Source organism: Enhydra lutris, unplaced genomic scaffold (genome assembly GCF_002288905.1).
Source record: "Enhydra lutris kenyoni isolate GAN:26980312 unplaced genomic scaffold, ASM228890v2 scaffoldscaffold13, whole genome shotgun sequence".
NCBI lineage: Eukaryota > Metazoa > Chordata > Mammalia > Carnivora > Mustelidae > Enhydra > Enhydra lutris.
This window is the reverse complement of record NW_019154097.1, coordinates 15,536,348-15,561,553: the sequence shown is the minus strand read 5'-3', so window position 1 is coordinate 15,561,553 and position 25,206 is coordinate 15,536,348.

Sequence of the window (25,206 nt, the reverse complement as noted above, 5' to 3'; positions counted from 1 at the left end):
TGAGTTTCTTGTAGGCAGCATATTGATGGGTTTTGTTTTTTTATCCACTCTGATACCCTGTGTCTTTTGATTGGGGCATTTAGTCCATTAACATTCAGGGTAACTATTGAGAGACATGAATTTAGTGCCATTATATTTCCTGTAAGGTGACTGTTACTGTATATTGTCTCTGTTTCTTTCTGATCTACTACTTTTAGGGACTCTCTTTGCTTAGAGGACCCCTTATAGAGCTGGTTTGGTGTTTGCAAATTCTTTCAGTTTTTGTTTGTCCTGGAAGCTTTTTATCTCTCCTTCTATTTTCAATGATAGCCTAGCTGGATATAGTATTCTTGGCTGCATGTTTTTCTCGTTTAGTGCTCTGAATATATCATGCCAGTTCTTTCTGGCCTGCGAGGTCTCTGTGGATACGTCCGCTGCCAATCTAATGTTTTTACCCTTGTATGTTACAGACTTCTTTTCCCAGGCTGCTTTCAGGATTTTCTCTTTGTTGCTAAATTGTAAATTTTACTATCCGTGATGAGGTGTGGACCTATTTTTATTGATTTTGAGGGGCATTCTTAGCATCTCCTGGATTTTGATGTTTGTTCCCTTTGCCATATTAGGGAAATTCTCTACAATAATTCTCTCCAATATACCTTCTGCTCCCCTCACTCTTTCTTCTTCTTCTGGAATCCCGATTATTCTAATGTTGTGTCATCTTATGGTGTCACTTATCTCTCGAATTCTCCCCTCGTGGTCCAGTAGCTGTTTGTCCCTCTTTTGCTCAGCTTCTTTATTCTCTGTCATTTGGTCTTCTATATCGCTAATTCTTTCTTCTGCCTCATTTATCCTAGCAGTGAGAGCCTCCATTTTTGATTGCACCTCATTAATAGCTTTTTTATTTCAACTTGGTTAGATTTTAGTTCTTTTATTTCTCCAGAAAGGGCTTTTATCTCTCTGGAGAGGGTTTCTCTAATATCTTCTATGCCTTTTTCGAGCCCGGCTAGAACCTTGAGAATCGTCATTCTGAACTCTAGATCTGTCATATTACCAATGTCTGTTTTGGTTAGGTCCCCAGCCTTCGGTACTACCTCTTGTTTTTTTTGTGGTGAGTTTTTCCGCCTTGTCATTTTGTCCAGATAAGATTTGCTTTCTCCTCCTCTGGAATTCCGCTGTTCTCCTTGGTGAGTGAAGTTGGTCTTGGCTGGATTTCTTGCTGATCTTCTGGGGGAGGGGCCTGTTGTAGTGATTCTCAAGTGCCTTTGCCCCAGGCGGAGTTGCACCACCCTTACCAGGGGCTAGGCTGAGTAATCCGCTCGGGGTTCACTTTCGGGAGCTTTTGTTCCCTGAGCGCTTTCCGTAGAGTTCGGGAGGACGGGAATGAAGATGGCGGCCTCCCGGTCTCCGGCCTGGAGGAGCTGAGAGCTCGGGGTCCTCAGTGCGCCCTCAGAGAAAAGTGCCCAACCGCCCCCATCTCCCTGGCCTCTGGTTGCGCTTGGAGGAAAGCGCCTGTCGCTTCTGTTTCCGTGGCCTCTGGCAGCGCTCCAAGCTCACCCAGCCTGTGCCCAGTTCAAGGTAACCCTGAGCTGAGAGCTCACTCCTCAGCTCTGTCTCTGTAGCCGACTTCCCCGCTCTAATACCTGTGAGCTCTGTGACACTCAGACACCCCTGGTACTTCTGTGACCACGCAGGATTGAGGTTATGCTGACCCCGCGTGGGCTTCCCCCTGGTTTAGCCTCTGGAGCGATGTCCCTCCGTGGAGCAGACTTTTAAAAGTCCTGAATTTGTGCTCTGTTGTTCTGCCGCTTGCCAGGAGCTGGCCCCTCCCCCTGCAGTCTATCTTCCCTTCGCTTTGGATACACTTCTCCGCAGGTCCTACCTTTCAGAAAGTGATCGATTTTCTGTTTCTAGAGTTGTTGCTCTTCTTCTCTTCAATTTCCCGTTGGATTTGTAGGTGTTCGCAATGGTTAGATAAGCTATCTAGCTGATCTCCTGCTACCTGATGTCTCAGCCTGCTACTTCTCTGCCATCTTGACTCCTACCCTTCCAAAATGGTACTTTTGTAAGTATCAAAAATGATTTTTTTATTAACATATAATGTATTATTTGCCCCAGGGGTACAGGTCTGTGAATCATCAGTCTTACACATTTCATAGAGCTCACCGTAGCACATATCCTCCCCAGTGACCATCACCCGGCCACCCCATCCCTCCTACACTCCTCCCCTCCAGCAACCCTCAGTTTGTTTCCTGAGATTAAGAGTCTCTTGTGGTTTGTATCCCTCCCTGGTCCCATCTTGTTTCATTTTTCCCTCCCTTCTTCCCATGACCCCCTGCCCTGCCTCTTAAATTCCTCATATCGGAGAGATCATATGATAATTGTCCTTCTCTGATTGACTTATTTCACTCAGCATAATACCCTCTAGTTCCATCCATGTCATCGCAAATGGCAAGATTTCAGGGGGGGTTGATGGCTGCATAGTATTCTATTGTATATACACATATCACATTTTCTTTTTCCATTCATTTGTTGATGGACATCTAGGTTCCTTCCATAGTTTGGCTATTGTGGACATTGCTGCTATAAACATTCGGGAGCACATGCCCCTTTAGATCCCTACATTTATATTTTAGGGTAAATACCCAGTAGTGCAATTGCTGGGTCGTAGGGTAGCTCTGTTTTCAACATTTTGAGGAACCTCCATGCTGTTTTCCAGAGTGGCTGCACCAGCTTGCATTCCCCCAACACTGTAGGAAGGTTCCCCTTTCTCCACATCTTTGCCAACATCTGTTGTTTCCTGACTTGTTAATTTTAGCCATTCTGACAGGTGTGAGATGGTATCTCACTGTGGTTTTGATTTGGTTTTCCCTGATGCTGAGTCACACAGGGTTTGAATGGAGTACTTTCCATGCTTATCCCAGACATTTTTTCTCATACGTAGACCCATAATTTGAACTTGTAATAAGTACAATGGTAATACAATTTATTGAGCACCTACCGTATTCAGCACCACACAAGTGCTTTATAAATATTATTTATTTTTGAAATAAAATATTTGGTATACACAAAAAGATATACATAATGTATCTGTAAGTGAGAGAGCCAATAATATAAAAATCACTTTAAGAAGCATTCATTGTAATCCTCACCACAACTCCACTGAAAAATGAATATTATTGTCCCTTCTTTACCAATGAGGAAAGTGAGGCATGAGGAGTATAAGTCACCACCCAGGGCCACCTAACAAATAATGCCATTTTAGGCTATCAATATTTGCTCAAATGGCTTAGATCAGCATGTTTCAAGATCTACGGATGTCAGACCAATGTAGCAATCAAAGAACTGAAGAGGACCTGCTACAAATAAAAAAGGAAATATTTACAGAAATCTGATCAACATCAGGAAATCCACATGTAAAATCTGGGAAATTGTTTCCTCCCATAACTTCTTTAAAAGAAGATAAGAAGAGAGCAAAGAGGAGGAGGAAGAGAGCTCATAGAGGCCTGAGATGAACTGTGATATAAGTTGAAATTCAGCCCATGATATTCTCAATTCACAATGCAACAAAGTTAGATGAAAATAACAAAGCCACAGAATTCCGATCACACGGGCACTTTTTTTAATCCAAAATCATGCATGTGTCAGTGGCTCAATCCCAGAATATGAACAGTAATTTTTATGGCAAAGGACACAGACCACAATGATCCCACTTCCTTTTGTCTGACAGCACCTGGATCTGGTTTTTGGTCATCAGAGACACACAATTTGCCATCATAATGGGGTGAGGGGAAGAAGAAGATCAAATTTCTCCCCCAATGCCCACTAGTTGTCTGTACACAGGTCCTATAGAGTGATAAGGCAGGATGGGTGACCCCTTTGCCTGGGAAGCTGTCAGGAGATGACCAAGAAATGGTGGTAGTGGTGGAAGAGGGGGGAAGGGGTGTGGTGTTAAAAGAAATAACTCTGGATTGAAACTTTGTGTGAGGGGAGGACCATAGATCTGTCAGGAAGTTTCACATTTTGACCTGGTAAGTTCATTATGGTGGGAAGGAGAAGGGATTCTAGGTATCAGACAAAGCTTAGCATATGCCATTCAAGTAGAACCAGTGTCCTGGGTTTACATTGAATCTTCCAGGAATATGTAAGCATGACCCTGGTGTCACAGAGGCTGGAGTGTGTCCAGCCAATAGGTCTGGAAACATAACCAATAAGCAAAGCATGTCCCAAATCCATGGGGTGGTAAGAAGTAATGTTTCCACACATCACTAACAAGCTAACTCAGAGTGAAATGCATAGTGTGTCTGCAAAAAAGTTATTTCCCCTTCTTCTCATGGAGGGTGACCAAGACAGTAGTGGAAAGAAAAATTATTCCCTGAAGTATTTTTAATAATGAAAAGCAAAGGAAAAAATGTGATTTAAATCTATTCCTTAGTGATTTAAAAAAGAAATAAAAAGCTAGATGGCATCTGAAATAAAAGTGGAAACACCATAAAGAAACATAAGTATCAGTGAACTAAATGAAAAACTGGCGAGTATATTGTGGGGGCCCGGCGTGGTAAGTCTAAGATCTACGGGAGAGGCCATCAGGCTGGAGGCCCAGGGAAGATGTGAAGTTCAAAGTCAAAGGCTGTCTGCTAGAGGAATTCATTCTTGCTCTGGGGAGGTCAGGGTTTGTTCTATTAAGACCTTCAACTGATTAGATGAGGCCCACCCATATTATAGAGGGTAATCTGCTTTCCTCAAAGTCCACTGATTTAAATATTAATGTATTCCAAAGTGTACCTTCACAGAAACATCCAGAACAATGTCTGACCACATATCTGAGCACCACGGCCCAGCCAATCTGATACGTAAAGTGACCCATCGCAACTAGTTGATAGAAGTGATCTTTGTTTATTGCTTTGTAGTTCTTGGTGTAAATTTAGAACCTTTATTTATTCTTTCCTTTCATCTACTCAGTACATTTTTGTGGATTAGCAACTTGAGGCTGAACTGCTGAGAAACTCCCCAAGCACGGCTAGGAAGCATCTTGCCCAGATTCTCTGATCTTTTCCATTGCACTACCTTCACAGTGGTGCCAACACAGCCAGGCTTGACCCCAGCCTTTGACTCCAGAGCTGCGCCCCTTCCCTGGGGTCAGGCTCCTTTTTGAAAATAATAATTCAAAAAGAAAGACCAACATGAACCTCTGAGCCAGAAGAATTTATTGTTATGGGTATTGAGGAAGAGGGTGTAGGACTGAGGAATACCTCATATTCTTCTTTTTCAGTGTTACGTATGAGCAGTGATTTTGCTAATACCTTTATTTTCCTTATTAGAGAAGATCTGGTGTGACCTCAAAACTATTTTTTTTTAAACAGATGTCCTTTGGGGCACCTGAGTGTCTCAGTCAGTTGAGAGTCTGACTCTTGATTTCAGCTCAGGTCATGATCGCAGAGTCAGGAGCTCAAGCCATGCATCAGGCTGTGCACTGGGCATGGAGCCTGCTTGGGATTCCCTCTCTTCCTCTGCCCCTCCCTCTAAAAAAAATAAAAAATAAATAAAATAGATGTCCTTTTAAAAAATCAGTTTCATACATGAAGCTTTTACACATTCATCCCAGTGAATATTCATTCAGTGTCCCTCATATGTTAAGGAAGAAGGTGAATTTCCAGGAGAAAGACACTGGAAACCAGACACAAAAATGTATATGCTGTGTGATTCCATTTATATGAAGTTCAAGAACAGACAAAACTGGATTCAGAATAGTGATTACCTTTCGTGGGACCTATTGACAGGCAGGAGAGACATAGGAGACTCCTGAGCCCTAGAAATGGTCCACATCTTGATCAGAGTGGTTGCTCACAAAGATGTGCATGTTAGCAGGAAAGTCACTGAGCTGTACACCCAAGATGTGAGAGCTTTATTGCACATATGTTATGTCTAAATTTTAAAAAGAAATGTCATACTAGAAGAAAAACAGAAGAAAAGTAGGGGCAGGGGGACAAAAAAAAGGCATTGTTAAGTACTTCTTTCTAGCCTTGGACTGGTAACCATGAACAAAATAAGAACATACCATTTGTTGCAGGGTCAAGGGAGGCAAGACCACAGGATGAGGACTTTCTTTTTTGCAGAGCAAAGCCCAACTCCCAGATGGGATGGAGGGAAGAAAGGAAGTTGGGAAATTTTGCTTAACATAAGGGAATTACAAATATACAATTTCCCGAACATCTCAGGGAAGGGGTGAATGCAAAGCACGGCATTTTCTTAGGAGATTTACAAGTCAAAGAATGAAGTGAAACATGACCTATTGTATAACAAGTTTTGGAAACGCTGAACAGCTTTTTACTCTAAAACACAAATTCCAAAAATCTGGAGCCATCATCTATGGTTGAGAAGGTGGCGTCTCCTGTGGGATCCTTAAGGAAATGGTATCTGGTCCCGTGGTGGGCTAACATAGTTACCTAACATTTTGGTAGAAAGTTCTGGTATGATGAAACCTCCTGGATGAACATGTCACATCCCTAACCTTGAAGCCCTTTCCTGGGTAGATGTAGATTTCTATTTACATCCAGGAATCTAAAGGATTACAGTGTTCTCTTCCTGATTGGTGCTTCCCAGATATGGTTCTGAAACAGAAAAAAAGGAAAAAAAAAAAAAAAGCTACAGGCATGAATTTCTGGATGGTTTCTAAGAATTGCTTGGGTTTTGGTGAAAAGAGAATTCTCCCAAATAGAATCATCTTGGATTTTCCAATTACATGCTCTAATTGCAACAGAGACCCAGGCCTCTAAGTGACTCTACAGGCTGCATGCTGGGCTTGACTCACTGGCAGCAGAGAGAGCTGGCCAAGACCAGCATGGCCCACGGCCCAGCACTTGCCTTTGATTGGGCTCTGCTGCCAGACCCAGTGTGAAGGGACCTGACCATGTCCCCTCAAAATTTTGACTAACAATGACACACTTGGTTTCTGGAGAAGCATGCTCTGAGCCATTGTGGCTGCGGGCTAGAAGGGCTAGTGGGGACTTCACTGGGCTCCTTATGAGCCGTGCTAGTTGGGCTGATCCATCCTGGTTGCAAATTCCTAGACGCCAAACCTTCCTGGTAAGGAACATGCCAACCACCGACCATCCTCCAACCACCATCACAGCATAGAGACAGTGACCTTATCTCCAAAATCCAAGACAAGATTTTTACAGTGAGCATAGGAGGAGCACAGCAAACTGGGCAAGATTCATTGAACAGTCATCTTTCAGAATGTTTATTCCTCTTCCAGAATGTTCTTTGTCCCTTTACCTTGTAGTCACTCCCCTCCTCCTCTTCCTCCTCCTCTTCCTCCTCCTCTCTTTCTCTCTTTGTCTCTCTCCTGTGTGTTCACTCAAAACTCTTATCTCCCTTCTCCCCTAAACTAGCTAAATCTTGACATTTTAGCTGAGGTCTTTCTTTTAAATATGGAAACTGATTTCACGGGAAAAATAAGAAAAATCCTTGACACTCGAAGACACTGGAAGAGGAGATATGAACACTCAAGCAATCGCGTGATAAGCCGTGCGACAGGACTTCATTTCAGTTCAAGTGTATCTGTTGTCTCTGTCAGGCATTTGCTGGGTACTTCAGAAGATCGATGTGGAAGGGAGGGGTACAGAACAGGTGCACGGACAACAGCCAGCACTTACTGAGCAGTCTCTTTGTGTCACGTTCTGTGTAAGCTTCTTATATCTATTTGCTCATTTAATCCTTCCAAGACTTTCTGAGGAGACCCCTGTTGGCCCTATATTACAGAAGGCTTGGAAGTCTGAATAACTTGGTAGGACTGACCAGCTAGTTGTGGGGAGACTGCTTAATCCCGGAGCACTATCCTGCACTGCAACACCCTTCATTCATAGTGTCTTACTCTGTCATCACACCTAACTTGCAAAGTAGGCGGCTGTGTTATCCCTGTTTCATAGATGATGAAACCAAGTCAGAAAGGTTAAGCAACTTATCTAATGTCACACAGCTAATCAATGATATAAATTTGAACCCAAGCTTGTTTATCTTCAGAACGCATGTTCTTTCCACCAAACCATGTGGCCACAGTCTCCAAAAGTAGAGTTCTTCATTTACTAAGAGTATTTAAGACACACACAAACAGCTATAGTAGAAAAGACAAACAAGGTGTGGAGGTAGAAAGGCCATCCCTGGTTGAGGGCAAAGCAAGGCCTCCTGAGGAGGGAAGCATTGAGAGGGGCTGAGATGGATTGAAAACCATGGCCCAATAGTTGCTCCATATCTCCAAGTGACAATGATCGTCTTAGTCCCCATTAGCCTGGCTTGCTATGTCGGGGTCCTAGTTCTCTCTCTCTCTCTTTTGGTTCAGCTCTTTATTCTGATAGAAATCCTTGGTACAAGGATATCCAAATAGATAATGTAGAAGGAATTGTTATGGAATGGTTCCAGTTTTCCAGGAATATGAAACAATACTTTTCATATCATCAGAAAACCTACATTTGATTAGTAATAATGACCACTTGGAGTTCTGATGGCATCTTTCACCCAAACGCCTCCCTCTAAATCAAGCAGCCTCATCATCAATCACGAGGCCACCTGCCTGTCCTGATTACTATCTGAAAGTGGGGAAATGCTTCCAGGGCAGCCAAGATGGGTTCTTTCAGTGGATCACTAAGTCTCCTTGAAAAGATGGGAGAAGGACTCCCAGGTGCCCCCCTCCCTCCCTGAGCTTGCTTTCTTGTCCCCCAGAAAGAGCCTGGAGCTGTGCTAAGGCTGGAAGGTGTGGTAGCCCCGGTGGAAAGGAGGCAGGGGTGCTGCCGCAACAGCAGTTGCCTCCCAATCTCAGCTCGCAGTGAGGTCCTCCTGCCCATTGCACAATGCAAAGCTTACAGAACTCGCCTTTCAGCAACCTAGAATCTTGCTTCAAATCAAAGGTTTCACAACTGCATAGCTGATTTCCAGCAACCCACATTGCACTTGCTCTAATTATCAGAGACTGGAGAAGAAACCAGGTCACCTCCAAGAATTTGAGAAAACAGTAATCACTTGAGAACTCATTAAATGGGCCAAGTCCGTGGATTTGAAGCCAGATCTGTCCATAGTATAGACAGAGGGTGGGAATCAGGGCTGTCTCCCCAGAGGGACTCTCGAATTGGGTTTTGAAGGCTGAACAGGGGTGTATAGGCAGGCAAAGGAGAAATAGCTCCCCCCGCCACACACACACACACACACACACAGAGTAAAAACATGTGCAAAGGTACAGGAGTACGATGGATAAATGAAACTGATGAATTCATGAAACTGTGTTAGTCTGGCATACCAGAACTGGTGAGTTCTACTTCATTGTTCTAGGGCAGGGGGATTCTTGCAAGTTCACCTAAAAACTCTGGAACATCTGAGATCCTCTCCAAGAGTCTGTGGGCATGAGCATTCCATAGCCTCTTGGAAGACAAGGTAAAGCCGACCCTTCAGACTGGCTCATGTCTCCAGGACTGTCAGGATTAATGCTAGTTTGCGGAGATCAGGAAGATTCCCGGAGCTCTGCAGTGGGTCCTCAGGTGACCCTGGGACTCACCTTGGATTCTAAGACCCAAAAGTAGTTGGCCTCAAACTGCCATGCTGGTTGACTACTGGTGAGGGGGGTTTCTGAGATTGATGTACACCTGTGCTTCGTAGATGCTCTCTCTCTCCAGTCCCTGCAATGGAGAGGGATCAAGTCAGCCGGGATGGAGACCAAGTGGGAGTCACAGTGGATGCAAAGCACTACCAACCGTGCTCACGTGCACTTGGGAAAGACCATTCCAAAGCTTACTTTCTGCGCCACGCTCTGTGCCGCTGTTACTCAGAAGAAAGTCACAGTCCTTGGGTCTGCTCTTCATTAGGTCAGGACTTCCTTACAAATCCTTCCAGTGTCTGAATGTCATTCTACGCATTAAAGTCACTGCTGTTAGTCCAGAACACCAACCCCAAAGGCCCCACATGGGGGATGCTGTCATAGCTGGTATTTTCTCATTAATAATAATTAAAAGACAATAATAGCCAGCGTGGGTATCTCTTTGCCCTGGAACAGGCCATTTTCATATATAATATTTCCTTTATCACCTATAATGTAAGCCTCGAAGAGGCATCTCTAACAATAGCTCCAGTTTACAAATGGAGAAATTTAGCTTCAGGGAGAATATACAAATCGGGCAATGTCATGCAGATAGCGAAGGCCAAGGCAAAGCTTTCAAGGCCAGCTCTTCATGGCTCCAAAGCCCATGGCCTTTGTAACGTGTTTGCTATTTAAGTCTTTTGAAGCTCCACGAACAAATACACTTCACTCCTAGGCCTAACGCTGCCAAATGTCCTAGAGTTAGGCTGTCCTTTTACTCAAGTTCAAGTCCTCAGTTGGGGGCGGGAGAAAGGCACCATAACATTGCCTACTCAGTGACCACGTGCTCAGCCACATGCACGCTGGAAATTTCTGGATATTCACAGCAACCTCCCTGAAATGCACCTGTCTCGGAGTGGGGCACTCGTGTTTTTCTTTTTCACCACTCTATGCCCCGCCCAGTACCTGACACCTGGAAGACATTCAGTTGAATTGAGATGCTCATCGTTACCCCCACTCCTTGAAGAAGGATCCCGAGGCCCCAAGGAGCTAGCTGGCTCACTTGTGATTACAGGGCCTGTGAGAAGTGAGCAGAAGCTCAGACACAGGCTGCTGCTGGTGGCCCCGGAGCCCGCTCTGCCTTCTGCCAGGAGCCAAAGCTGCCCGCTAGCCTTTCTAGCTACCAACTCCTTCTTTCTCCGAATTAAGGAAAGTTAATGAAATTGCCCTTGCATTGCCCAACTTGGACGTCAAAAGGGGGCTTGTGTGTCTGTATGCACACATGCTTGTGCGTGCTTGCGTGTTTGGGGAGGGTTTTTATATAGCAGTCCTTTCTAAACTTCATTTGCTTATAGTCAGGAGACTCTGCATTTCTGAGAATCCATTGCTGGGAGCATTTCTAGGAGCCTAGTCATTTTGCCGGGTTTCTAGGTAAATTCTACACGTCCCTTCATTCTTGCTGGGATATTTACCTTAGAGTTAACTGACACTGTCCCTCTTACGTATCTGAGATACGGCTTTTTCCTACAAGCTAGACCATCCTTGAATGCCAAGCAAAGTTGGTATCTTGGTATATGTAAGAGCCAGCTCTAGGGCTGTCACATGCAAAGCAGAGATTTTACCCCAGTGATGGGCTTTTCGTCCTTGGGGGTAAGAGCTGGGGGGAGGGACTGCCTCCTCCATCTCAGAGGCTACAGACGTCTATGATTAACTACACAAAAGTGCCAGTTGGATGATAGAAGCTGTACTTAGCATTGACTCCTCTGCTATAGCAGGAGTCTGGGGGGTGGGGGGAGGAGGGCAGCCTTTTTTTTTTTTAATGGAAGCTTTTGTTAACATCAGATATCTAATTAACTTAGGTTTTTAAAACTACTGAGGTGCTGTGTCCTCAAGAAAGATGGTTATCCAAATAGTTTCATCTAACACCATCACCCTACATCTACAATAGAAGAAAGAATTAAAATGTTCCTTTTCTGGGGTGCTTGGGTGGCTCAGTGGGTTAAAGCCTCTGCTTTCGGCTCAGGTCATGATCCCAGGGTCCTGGGATCGAGCCTTGCATCTGGCTCTCTGCTCAGCAGCGTGCTTGCTTCTCTTCTTCTCTCCCTCTGCCTGCCTCTCTGCCTACTTGTGATCTCTGTCTGTCAAATAAATAAATAAAATCTTTTTTTAAAAATGTTCCTTTTCCAAAGAAAGCCAATGTCTTGAATAACACGGAAACATTTTGTTGTGGGATCCCTGTCTATGCAGTTGAGGCGAGATCAACTTACTAACCAGCATTAATTATCGTATCCAGAGTTTGCCTCGGGAAATGCCTTCCAGAATTTAAAAAAAAAAAACAAAACACCAAAACCCAGCGTCTGTGCCCACAAGGATGATTGGACTCCCCCCGAGGATGAAAGGCTCCAGCTGCTCTGCACTTATAATCAAACTGACTCCCCCCGCAGCCTCCATCGTGCAGTAATAACAGAGCTGCTGCCTGCTGCTCTCCAGAACGGTGTTTAGGACTTCAAATGCTTCAACTACCACCTCTGCGCACGATGACTCCCAAGTGTGTGTCTTCAACCCAGGTCTCCCGCTCCCCTAGACTCCGAATCAAGCTCTTCAGCTCCTGTCAGATGGGGGGACATCCTGCCGTGCTCTCCAGGACAAGATCCCCCAAACCAAACTCGCCCTCTTCCCCACTTTACCTCCCAACCCAAACGGACTCCTACGCTCAGTTCCCTCTCTTCCCAGCCTCATTGTCCTGACAGTCACTCACAGCCCTTGTTTTAAGGGTTAACATTTATCTGTTAGTAGACTTTCTATTCTAGAACAGTTTTAAACTGAGAAGATAATGCAGAGAGTTCCCATATATCCATAGTTTCCCTGTGGTTACCGTCTTATATCAGATGGTCCATTTGCCACTTTCAATAAACCGGAATGGGTATACTGTTATTAACTGAAGCCCTTACCTTATTTAGATCACCGTGGGTCTTACCTCAACTTACCTCTCCATTTTCTGTCCCAGGAGCCCATCCAGGACACCACGGGACATTTCATCATTGTGTCTCCTTAAGCTCCTCTTGGCTGTGACTTCCTCAGGCTTTCCTTGTTTTTGATTAACAGGATAGTTTTGAGGACTGCTGGTCAGGTATATTCTATGATACCCTTCTATCAAAATTTGCTGATGCTTTGTCGTGACTAAACTGGGATTATAGGTTATTGGGACAAAGACTGCAGAAGTTAAGTGCTGACATGGTTTGTAAAGCATTGCGTGGACATTGGAGAGGGTTGGTCACTGAAGGCAGTGACCATATGATAGAGGAAGGGCTAATAGGAGCTCCGATATTGAACTTACTACACGGAGTCGTAATTTTTTATTTTCCTCTTCCCTTCTAGTCTGTAAACTCTTTGAGGGTAGAGACTGTCTGATTCATCTCTGCATTTTGGAATCCAGCACTGGGCATGAGTTCATGCCCATGACTGATACTTGAGAAATGGGCTTGAGAAATGTTTGAGGTCTTGGTTTGTTTCCTCATCTGCAAAGTGGGATAACAGAATATATTTCTAAGGATTTTTCTGATGAAATTAAAATACTTGGCACAAGGCTTTGCCCCTAGAATGATGAGTGCTCAAATCTGTTAGCTGCTACCACTCTCCTCATCATCATTGGGATCTATGTGCTATGCAAGATTCGCTAGAGACCCGAACACCTCGGTCTGATCTGCGCCAGATCCAAAGTAGTAAAGTTAGCGATTTGATGGAAACAAGAAGGGCCAAACTCTGCCTTACATGTTCTAGAATTCTCTTCTGTAAAATTTATGTTGCGTTTAGTTCACTCTGACAGGACTCCTTTGACAAGACTCCTCAGCAATGGTCCAGATCCAAAAGAAACATAAGGCATAGCTTCTCCTATCAAGGCCTTATGAATTGGCTGTCAGATAATAATACAGGGAAGCATTTGGTGAGAAGCCAAGCAGAGGCAGTGTGGGTGTGGGAAGTTCTGAGAAGGGGCTGTGCCTGCATGGGCTCTATTGTTGCTAGGACCTGATCTGTGGGCACTGAATGATGGGTCAAATCTGGATGGCGAGAAAGAAAGGTTGGGAAGTCCTAAGCAAGGATCTAAAAAGACTAAGTATACAAAAATTCAGTGCCCGACAGGAGTCCAATCTGCCTGGACCTGGGATTTATGCAGATAAGAGTAGGAAGTGTCTTTGGACAGGACATTGGACAGAGCAAGATAACAGGATGGGCGTGGCTGGAAAATTGGCCTGCAGGGTAAAGGAGAGACATTTACATGTTTCAGCAAGGAATACATGGATAGGGGGACCTGGGTGGCTCAGTGAGTTAGGCCCCTGCCTTCTGCTCAGGTCATGATCTCAGGGTCCTGGGATGGAGCCCCACATCAGGCTCTCTGCTCAGCAGGGAGCCTGCTTCCCCCCCCTCACTGCCTGCCTCTCTGCCTACTTGTGATCTCTCTCTCTCTCTCTGTCAAATATATAATAAAATCTTAAAAAAAGAGAAATACATGGATAAAGATGGAATTTTCAGGAGGTTGCTATGCTTACAATGGGCATGAGTGACTGGAGAAGGAAAGCTTAGCGGTGGAGAGATTAACATGCTAGGTCATTCATTCATTTATTGATTCACTGGTCATATATGCACTCGGCATCTCTGCACCTACCAGATTCTGGGCATGTGGAGGCATATAGGCCTTGGTTCCTGCCCTCGAGGGGCTCACAGCTAGAGAGAGAGAGATTAAAGAAGTCTCTGCTATAATCCAGACTAGATCACAGTGAAACCAGAAAGAAAAAATGGGAATAACATGTGAGAGAGAGATGAATAGATAAGTTAGATACCTATATATTATAAAAACAAATGAAACAAAGTATGGTTCGAGAAGTCGGAGAAGAGTCTAAGAGGAGAGAGGTTTAAGAAGGGGATAATCGGTGATGTCAGACACTACTGGGTACAAGACAGAGAACTCGCACAGGGCAGTGACACCTAACAACAACGACAATAAACCACAATGGCAACAACAAAATAGCACTTTGCAGCAACTGCTGTGTCCCAGAGCCTGACGCCATTCCACAGCACTCAGTAAATGCCTGCTCATTTTCCTTCGTGCCTAACACAGCATAAGGCGCATAGTGGCCTTTGGTAAACGACTCATATTCTAAGCCAGACGTGGGCACTCTTAGGAGTCTGGATGTTTGGATAATAAGGCTGGTGCCAGAATGTTAGAAATGGGGTTTATAGATTGATAGAGTAGTGGTTTCTTTGGGTCGCGCCGTCTGGGTTATAGCACTGGTTTACTCCTAGATGGTACAGTCTTGTCTGACAGGATGCCTTCCCTTTGTCCTGTATGAGAATGCGCTTCTTACTGATGTGGGTTTGGGGGGAACCCAGAATGCTCTTCAACCCAACCTCTCCAGCAAACAGGATCGCTGAGTAGTTGCCTGGGCCTTGGGGAGCTTAGTTACTCTTTTCCTAAAGTGGCTATGTTCCAAAGTCCTTTACAAAGGAGAGTGTGTGTCCTGAGCATGGACTGGATTCGGACAGGGGAATCTAGGGGTGGCTAGGTGACCGACTGTATTTCCAAGAAAAGAAAAGTGGTCCATGGCCTTGTTCTCTCTGTGGCATCCCAGAACTGCTTTATATTCACCAAAAACTGACTACCTTTTAGAAATCCAGGAGATTTCTGCTGAGTAACTATTGGTTTGGGAAACAAGTCCCTCCCAGAATGCTAGGGGTGACATCGTATCAAGAAAGAGTGTCATCACTGCTGGGACTCGCTAACTTGTCCTCTCAGCTGTATGCAATGGCTTTCTACGTACGTGAGTTACCCCCCTGCCCCCCAACAAACGTGTTTACAGAGAGCTTTCAGACATACAATAGAGTGTCTTACAGAGTTACAGGATACAAATGAGAAAAACAAACACACTTTTATTTAAAACCCAAAAACTGTAAAGGGGAAACAGGAATTCTGGTACTAAAGTTAACCTTGGCACACAACTCCTTTAAGCCAGCAAGCCTACCTCCGTTCATAGGGCCTGCTCTAAAAACAGACAGGGGAACCTGGGTGGCTCAGTGGGTTAAAGCCTCTGCCTTCGGCTCAGGTCATGATCTCAGGGTCCTGGGATCGAGCCCTGCATCGGGCTCTCTGCTCAGCGGGGAGCCTGCTTCCCCTCTCTCCCTCTGCCTGCCTCTCTGCCTACTTGTGATCTCTGTCAAATAAATAAATAAAATCTTTAAAAAAATAAAAACAAATAAAACCAAACAGACAAACCAACCAAATATAGGCCTCTCACTCCCCCTGCATCGCAGACGTAGTTCTAAACTCTTCTCCTTGCTCCACTTCTGGAAGGCACAGAGCATGACACAGGTACTTATTAGGATGGAAGATGTCATCCTCCATCACTCACATAGGGAATCCAGCATTCAAACCTCGTTCTTCTGTTTACTCCCAAGTTCTTCCTGTCCATCTGGTGACCTTCCAAAGGCTGACACTAACCCCATGATCAATCAAGTGTTGCAGGAAAAATCAAGTTCCTTTAGAAAGCATGACCCAGGCTGGAAGAAAGGAGTGGGACAGCGATTGTGGGAATTAAGGGGTAGGTGACGGGAATCAACACTATTGGGAAGCTTGGTTAGGATAAAGGAAAAAATTTTGGGTTTTTTCCTTGGCAACCCCAAGAAAGGGTTGCCTGTCTTGTCCTTTCCAAGACTTTTTTGCTCTTTACCCTGTGTTTCCTGTAAGTACATGCTCTTGTACATGGTGTTTTGAAATCATATGTCTACCAGGATGTGATTTGTTTTAAGTTGTGCTTTTCCAATATGTATTAGGACGTGTGCTATGAAGGAAAGCTGGTCGGAGGCTGTGCTTGCGGTGACAGGAAAGCAAGCTGGGTGGGATGTTCTGCTCCAGCCGTTGCAACATTTGACTCTCACAAGCAATACGACATTGGAGTACTGGAGGAAGGGAGCTGTGAAGGGAAGTATGAGGACGGGCTGCTGCACAGGGAAGAGAATGAAAGCCTCTGTGGTCCAGAGGAAGCCGACAGCCCTTGGAGTGCTGCCCTCAGAGCATGAGGGGACCTCTAGGGTTTGGCCCCCTCCTCCCAGGGAGAGTGCATCAGGGGGTGGTATGTGCTGGTCCAACCCGCGCCTAGCTTCATTTACTTTTAATTCTGTAGCTCAATGAAAACTTCCAGTGAGTGGTAGAGTTAGCGTGGAGTTCTAGGAGCACCAGGTCCTTGTGGGCGAGAATCCCAAATGCTTTTAGACTGCTCAGTAGTACTCTGGGATTTCCATAACTCCTAACACACAACACACACACAACACACACACACACGCACGCACACACACATGTGCGCACACACACACACACATTTTCCCGAACCTTACCCCTCTCCCTCAAATCCATTGTTCCTAAAATCGTAGCAGACTTGTCAACACTTGACTTGGGATAGATAAGAAGGAAAATAAGGCCATGGTATAGTAATTCAATTTAACAAGACTCAGTGATTGATTCAATTGATCTCAAATGTTTGTTTAATCCCCACTAGGCCCCTCTAGGTAGGGAACTGGACAGGGTTTCTGCCCTCAGAGAACCCCAGCCATGTCGGCAACACTCCAGGCTTGTGTTTCCTTCACGGCAGCACTGACGTCACCAGCCTTCGTTTCACCTCCGGAGCTTCTGAAAATCTGATGCTCCGGCCACATGCTAGCTTAGCAAAATACAATGTCTGGGCTGGAAAGAACCCAGGAATCTGAGTTTTCAAAAAGTCATCACAGGTGACTCTGACACACTCTAACTTGGAGATTATCTGCCTTACTTGGGCTCTTAACTAACCATGGTTAGTTACACTATGGTGTTTTCTTTCTGGACCTCAAACACGGAACAGCTCAGTGACCCACCTGCTGATGGGGAGGGACAGAGTCGGGGGCGAGTTTCACACCCCACATTTCCCAAGCCTCTGACATGTGGGAAATTGCAGCTGACTTCACCTGGGACTCCAGAACCAAAACATCCAGCCAGAAGCTCCTCTTGGCCCACATGCCACAAAAGCAACCTGCAGAGAAAAAGATAGAACCACGACTGGAGGAGCAGAATGAATGCGGTGCCCGGGCTTTAGGTTCAAGTGTGCTCATTGTGGACAGGCCCCCTTCTGCCACCCCATCCCCAGAACCGACCTCCAAAGTGTTAACACAATGAGGATGGCAGCTCGGCAACTTGGAGTAGCCTGCCCATGCTACAGAACTTTTAATCCAACTCCCCTAACGCCAAGTCCACAATTATTAGAAGATTCCTCCTTGGGAAGAATGTTTCTATGAGGTCACCCCAAGGGTATAACGTTTCGACAGGCAATGGGGCAGAAGTCGATCAGCTACAGCCACAGCCCCTGGGATGCAGCTGCATTGTATCCTAGGTCATTGGCCTAAGCCTTGGATCCCAGGCCTGTCTGTGCTGCTTACTGATTAGGTGGCCTCTGCAGCTCAAAGGCCAGGGGTTGTCCTCAACACCTCCCTGTCACCATCTCCATGTAATCCCTTCTTACTGGTTTTACCCTGTAAATATCTTCAAGTTCACCCTCCTCATCCCCACTGCTATCCCCTTGGGCCTGAGCTCCTGCAGGAACGCTAAACTGACCCCTCCCCATGCAGTTTTACTGTTCCTCCTCCCCCCAATCCCTTCCCCGCACAACAGCCAAGTTACAGCACAGGATACACACAGCACCCTTACTCAAAACCCTCAATAGCTCCAATCTGTCTCAGCATAAAACTGAAGCTCTTGCTGTGGCCAACAAGGCCCAGTGTACCTCCGCAGACTCCCCCAGGCTACTTTCTGCCTCGCTCTCCAGGCTCCAGGTACGCGGGTGCTGCTATCTTTCAAACGCTCTCTGTGCTCCTTTCTGCTCAGAAGCCTTGACATACTTTGGTCCTCCCCAGGGAGCACTTTTCACATCCTAATTCACCCACTTAACTCAACTCATTCTTCAGATCTCAGTTCATTATCACTGCCCTTGGGAGCCTTCCTTCTTCCTCCTGCCCTCTCCTGTCCACCACTACATCAGTTCCTCCCGTCACACACTCCCGTGGCTCCCTGCACTGACCACAGCTTGAAATTATGCCTCCTGTGGTGATTTCCAGCCTGACCCGTAGAGTGTGCACTTATTCCCAGTACCCGGTCACAGAAACTGGTGTGGTAAAAACAGGAGTCACAGTGCTGGTGCTGGTGCTGCTGATTCCAGTAGCAGATGTCCTTGTAGGAAGCGTGTGCCTGTCTTGCTCCTAAGTGTTTTCCTTGCATTGGTTTTCTTAAACCTTGGAAACCCTGGGAATCAGTAGGCACACCGCTGAGATCTTAGTGGATTAATGTACCTCATTTCTCTGAGCCTCGTTTTCATTACAGACAGATAAAGAAATACACAAGAGAATCACAACCAAATTTGAAGCACTTTATATTTTCTTTATTATTTACAAATGAAAGAATTTAATATTTTTAATATATTTTAAAGAATCTATTTATTTACTGGAGGGAGAGGGAGAGAGAGCACGCAAGCAGGGGGAGAAAGAGAGGGGAGGGAGAGAGACAAGCAGACTCTGCCCTGTGCACAGAGCCTGACGTGGGGCTCCATTCTAGGACCATATGACCATGACCTGAGCCAAAACCAAGAGTTGGACCCCCAACTGACTGAGTCACCCAGGGGCCCCAAAAGCATTGACTATTTTAAAATTTTTCTATGAGTTTTAAAAACATGTAAGCATGGGTATGATATACCCTTTGCTTTATTCTAACACATCATTTCTCAACCTTTACAAAATTAGCACTACCCAATCCCCAACAAAGAGAAAACATAAAATGTAAATTATCCCTAAGGAGATGAATTCTTATGATATCTTTGGGTAGAGTTGAGCTTTGGAGGGCCACCAATCATTGTAATAGCTAAGATTTTTTTTCTTTTTCACATCCAAGAAGCAATTTTTACCCCTTCGGTGGTGCTATCACTATCCCCCCTTTTAAGAATGAATGTCCTAAAAGAAATGAAAGAGGGAAGTAGAAAGGGAAGGAAGCGAAGGAAGAGTGAATCAGGGGAGCTGTAGAAATCCCTTGATGGAGGATGGCAGCTGGAAAAGCAGGTGAAGCCAAGCCACCAGTGCTCAGCAGTGTGACGGGGCTGCTGTCTGTCCTCCGAACTGTTCTCTGTTCCTCTCTGCATGAATGTCCATTCCCTTCACATTTCTCCCACTTCTCCCTCCTCAGTTGCAATCCTGAAACATGCCAGGTGAGGCTCAGTGTTATATGAATCTGAGTGTGAGCAGCCGGGCCCAGTTGCCGTCCACAAGGAAATACAACTTGTTGATGATGGCATCCCATCCAGGGAAGAGCTAAGAAAGGCGTTAGGCATTTAGGAGTGTCTAGAGAGGCTTTAGAAAGTACCACAGCCTTTGGATTTGGGCTGGAAAGAGGAGCAGGGCTTTGATAGGCAGTGATAGGAGGGGTAAGGGCGAAGGAGAAAAAGTCAGGGCATCCACAGTAGAGAACACAGCTGGGGAAGAGCTAGTGTAAGAGGTGTGGTATGGCAGTATGCTGTGAAGGAAGGGAGTAGAACTATTTTGGAGATTCTTGAATGACAGGATGAGAGATTTGCTAGGAACCACTGAAAGTTTTCAGTGGTGGGGTGATCCAGGCCAGCAACCAAATGGAGGGTAAGTAGAAACAGAGGGAAGGAACCCAGCGAGCAACATTTTCTCATAGACCAGGCTAATGTTTCTCATTGTAGAGGGGTTAGCAGCACAGCACTCCTGGTCTTTACCCAACAGATGTCAACTGGGACAACCAAAAATGTCTCCAGACATTGCCAGCTATTCCTTGGGGGACAAAATCGCCTGTTTGAGAACCACTGAGCAAAACAAGGATTAATGAGGGATTGACTGAGGGTGGCCACAAGAAGAAAGGAGGACAACTACCAGACAACTGAAGTTCCAAACCCTACAAATGTTAGGATAAGGCCAACATGGATTCCAAGGCAGTTTGCATGTTTCAAATAGGAATGATTAGGAAAACAGGAAAATTCATGGAGAAGGAGCATATTGGGAGGGATACATATGGAATTTCATTTTTTTAAATGTTTTGTTTGCTGTTTCTAGACACACATGGAGATAGAGATGTCCTATAAGTTACAAGATGTACAGCAAAGTTCTCATGAAAGAGAGAATCAGTGATCAGTGGCATTCACCAAAAAAGAGAATAGAAGCTAGCGATAAAACCATGGGGATGAATGAAGTCCCTGCAAAAATGTTTAGGGACAAGAACTGAGCTTAGAACCCTGCATAATGGTTCTTGCAATGGAGAGTAGCAAGGTGTGAGCAAAGTGTGTTTTCTGTGGTGCAGCCTGGGTGGCAAATAAGAACAAACTGATATCCTTGCGATTCTAGGTGCTTGGCTCAAAGCTAACGCAAAAAGCACACTTCAGGGTCGCCTGGGTGACTCAGTTGGTTAAGCATCGGATTCTTGATTTCAGCTCAGGTCATGATCTCAGGATCAAGAGATTGAGTCCTGCATCAGGACTCATCTCTCTCTCTCTCTCTCTGTGTCAAATAAATAAAATCTTTTTTTTTTTTTAAGGGCATGTTACATTGCAGTAGCAAGTTTCATCTTAAAAATTCTTTTGAGGGGTACCTGGGGGGCTCAATCAGTTAAGCACTTGAGTCTTGATCTCAGCTCAGGTCTTGATCTTAGAGTCGTGAGTTCAAGCCCTGCATTGGGCTCTACACTGGACATGGAGCCTACTTATTTAAAGAGTTTTTTGAAGTATGTGATTTAGCACATATTATGGATTGGTTTGTTTTACTATGAAAATATTTTAAAGTATTTACTTTCTCCCCATAATGCTTAAACAGTATAGTCTAGTAGATTCAATATTACTGGCCAACAGTTTTACCTGCCCTCTCATCGAGGATACTTGTACTCCAATTTGAGATACAGGAGTAGAGAAAATAACAGAGTTTTGGGAGGTTGACAAATCCAAATGCAATTTTTTTTAATCTGATGTTTATCAGTTGCGTGACCTTAAACTGGTATCTTGAGCTCCTTGAACCTTGGTTTCTCAACAGTAAAATGGGGCATTACAGCCAATCTCCATTGTGAAGGTCAAATGAGATACAACATATAAAGTGAATAACATGTTTAATAGTTCATTTACTATTTGGATGAGGGAGGAAAAATGGGGGATGTATAGAGGCAGAGAATGGAAGATGGGGATACTAGGGAAAGGTAATTTAATATTCTAAAAGCTTGAGGAAGATGGCATTCCCAGAGTCGAATTATTTTGTAACATTATTGATTGGCTCAGAACGGGTAAAGGCACCTGAGAAGAATCTTTGGAATTGGCATGAAGCTTCTTCTCTGTGGCACAACAGAGCAGTGTGAGGGGCCTGCTGGTGGGACCGTGCAATTAACTAGCAAGTAGAAGGTGAATAGGAGATAGGAAAAAACCTAGACCATTCTTCCCACAGATTTGATGAGGAAGGAAAATGCAATGGTATAGGAGGTAGTGAGACTGGAAAGACTCATGAAAATGAACTTACAACCTACTACCTGAAGCTTTGAAAAATCCATAGGAAAAGAACTAATGGCAGTACAACCTGAATGGAACATCCACAGCTAGAACAGTGGTCTTGCATCTTGCATTTTTTGGGCAAACATTAGAAAATCATTCATTGCGGAGTGCTTGGGTTGGCTCAGTGGGTGAAGCATCTGACTGCTGATTTTGGCTTAGATGGTGGTCTCAGAGCCGTGAGATGGAGCCCCTGCAGCAGGGTCTGCGCTGAGCATGGAGCCTGCTTAAGATTCTCTCTCTCCCTTTCCCTCTGACCCTCCCCTGTCACTCACACTCTCTTTCTCTATTAAAAAAAAAAAAAATCATCCATTGCTAATTTCTCGCACTGTTACACACACACACACACACAGACGCACAGATGCACCATGGTTCTGTGGTTATTACACATATAAGCAGATGCCATGTGTAAAAAAAAACTGGGCAAAACACAGTTTCTTTATTGCACTGTGATATTCCAAGACAAAAAATATATATGTGTGCCATATCTCCAAGTTCTTACATAATGGAAATTTTTTTTTCCTTTAAAATATCTCCTACAACTTGTGTTTCAAACTTTTTACATGTTTTTAAAAGTTCTGCCTTAAACAGTCCCAAGCCCAATGTAATCTATTGCCATAGGCTGCCCCACCCCCCACCGTCCCTGGCATGGTAAGATCTGTGGGACCCCCCAGACTGGGAAAAGGCTGTAGCCCCCTGCCAGCATGTGTTGTGCAGGCTGAATCACAAAATACACTGAATCACAAAATAACACTGAGTCATAAAAACAGCCAAGTTGATGACAGTGAGATTCTGTTAAAATCACCGTATCGATAACAACTCTATTTTTAGGTGTTGGGATCAGGAACTGAAATAAATATAATATCCTGTCTTCCAGGCTGTTAGTAGAAAAAAAAAATAGTTTCTTTAAAACTACCACGGTATACTGGGAGCCAAGCACTGTCGATCCTTCCTCCTCTAAACTCCCAGGTGAGTGCACCTGTGACACAGGGAAGCTTCTTAGAAATGCTCAAGTGAGGAAGGGTAAGGGAAGGTGATGGAAAGGCAATTTCTGTTCATGGCTGGACAACTGATAAGGAAACAGTTTGGTAAGAGCTGGCTCTAGTCAGGTCTTCCACCACAGAGAACAACTCTGATACTGGGAAGGTCAGTGGAATTCTTTATATTTAGGATTTTTTTTTTCTTATAAAAAAATCACCGTGGGGGTGGCTCAGTCAGTTAAGCATCTGCCTTCAGCCCAGGTCATGAACCCGGGTTCCTGGGATCAAGCCCCACATCAGGCTCCCTGATCAGTGGGGAGCCTGCTTCTCCCCCTCCCTCTGCCCCCAACTCATGTTCTCTCTCTCTCTCTCTCTCTCTCGCTCTCTCTCAAGTAAGTAAAATCTTCTTTAAAATTAAAAAATAAAATCATTATGACCAGTTTAATGGAGTAAACTTGAGAGGCAGAAATAGCTCCATTAAAAAAAAAAAATTCAAAACTCCAAACCTTTCTTTCTACTGGTTCTGAGTGCAATGGGAGACTCTGGAGCTTCTTCTCTTCCTGAGGGCAAGGGACATTTTCTTCTCTGGTCATTTCTATGTATCAACTGTAGACCAAGAACATGGTAATTCTAGTGCTTTCTTGTCTAAATACCAAAAGAACGCATCCCCTATGACCAAACACAGGAACGTCAGAATGATAATTATCTACCAAACATGTTGATATGTTCTGTATGACCTCAGAGTGTCCGTAAATCCTGTTGTGAAAGAACAGTGACAGACAGGCGGGACAAAAATGTGTTGACATCACTTCTGGGCCGAGCAAAGGTGCAGCCATAATCCAGAAGACAGTGGCCGGTTCCTAGCGGGGCCTGTGGCCACAGCAGGGCCAAGGAGGCTCTGTCCCTAGAGTCCTTGCAACAGCCGGCTAGAGTCAGAGGGTGAGGCCACTGAGCGAGGGGCCAGTGAGACTTTGCTGACCTCCCCGGAGAAATGGCCCACACAGGCCTCAGGCAGGCACACAGAGCTTACCCCAAGCAGCCGCCCTTCCTGTCCCTCCATATGGAGTGTCAGACTCCCCGTCTCCCATGTGAGAGTTGGGCAGGCCCTCTGCACCTGCTGCCTGGACCACTGTAAGCACTTCCTAGTCCTTCTACTGCCTTCTCTGCTTCTCCTAACCACCTTTTGCATGAATCCTGCAGCATTTCTAACGCAGGCCTAGAATGTGTAATTCACCGGCTTGGCCATCTCCACTGGCTCCCTGACCCCCACAACCTCTGGGTGCACTCCATAGGAGATTCCCAGGGTTCAAAGCCCAGCTCAGTACCTGCTACTTCTGTGACCTTGAGCAAATCATCTAACCTATGCCTCAGTTTCCTCAGCTGTAACACATGGGGAATAATGGTAAATACCACATAGGCTTGCTGTTAGAAATAGATGTGTTAAGCACTCAAAACCTTCAGAAGCACGCCCATTCATAATAAATGCTCAGTGTGTGGTAGCTATTATTCTGGCCACTAAAATTTGAATACTGTCATCATCTGCTTAGGTGTCTCCTTGTCTAGAGAAGAGGGTGGGGACTGTGTCTTAGTCATGGCTATATTCCTAGTGCCTGACAGTTCCATGTAATGGACCTTCAATAAACGTTTATTGAACAAGTAGATTGTTTTCTAGACAGTAAAATATCCCCATGACTCCAGAGATGATATCTCAGGGAACTTTATTTATTTCTTTAGCTCCATGGGAAGGAAGATATTATGTAAATCCATGAGACACTCTGTCCTGAAAAGAGACACCTGTAGTTAGTCTCATGAGTCCCTCCGAGAAGTGGGAGTTGGGCAGCCTGATTCAGAGTCTTGGTTCTCGCAGGGACTGTGAGTCCTCAGACAAGACACTTTCATTCATTTGCTAAGGACGTTCCTGATGAGTATCAGTTATGTGCCAGGTACTATTCTAGGGACCGGGGGTCGGGGGTGGGGGGGAGCACTGCACAAGGTAGGCAAGGTTCCTATTCTCAGGGACCTCAAGGGAAGGGAAACAGTGCATCAGACAATGAATAAGAGAAACAGAAAACAGAAAAGTTGG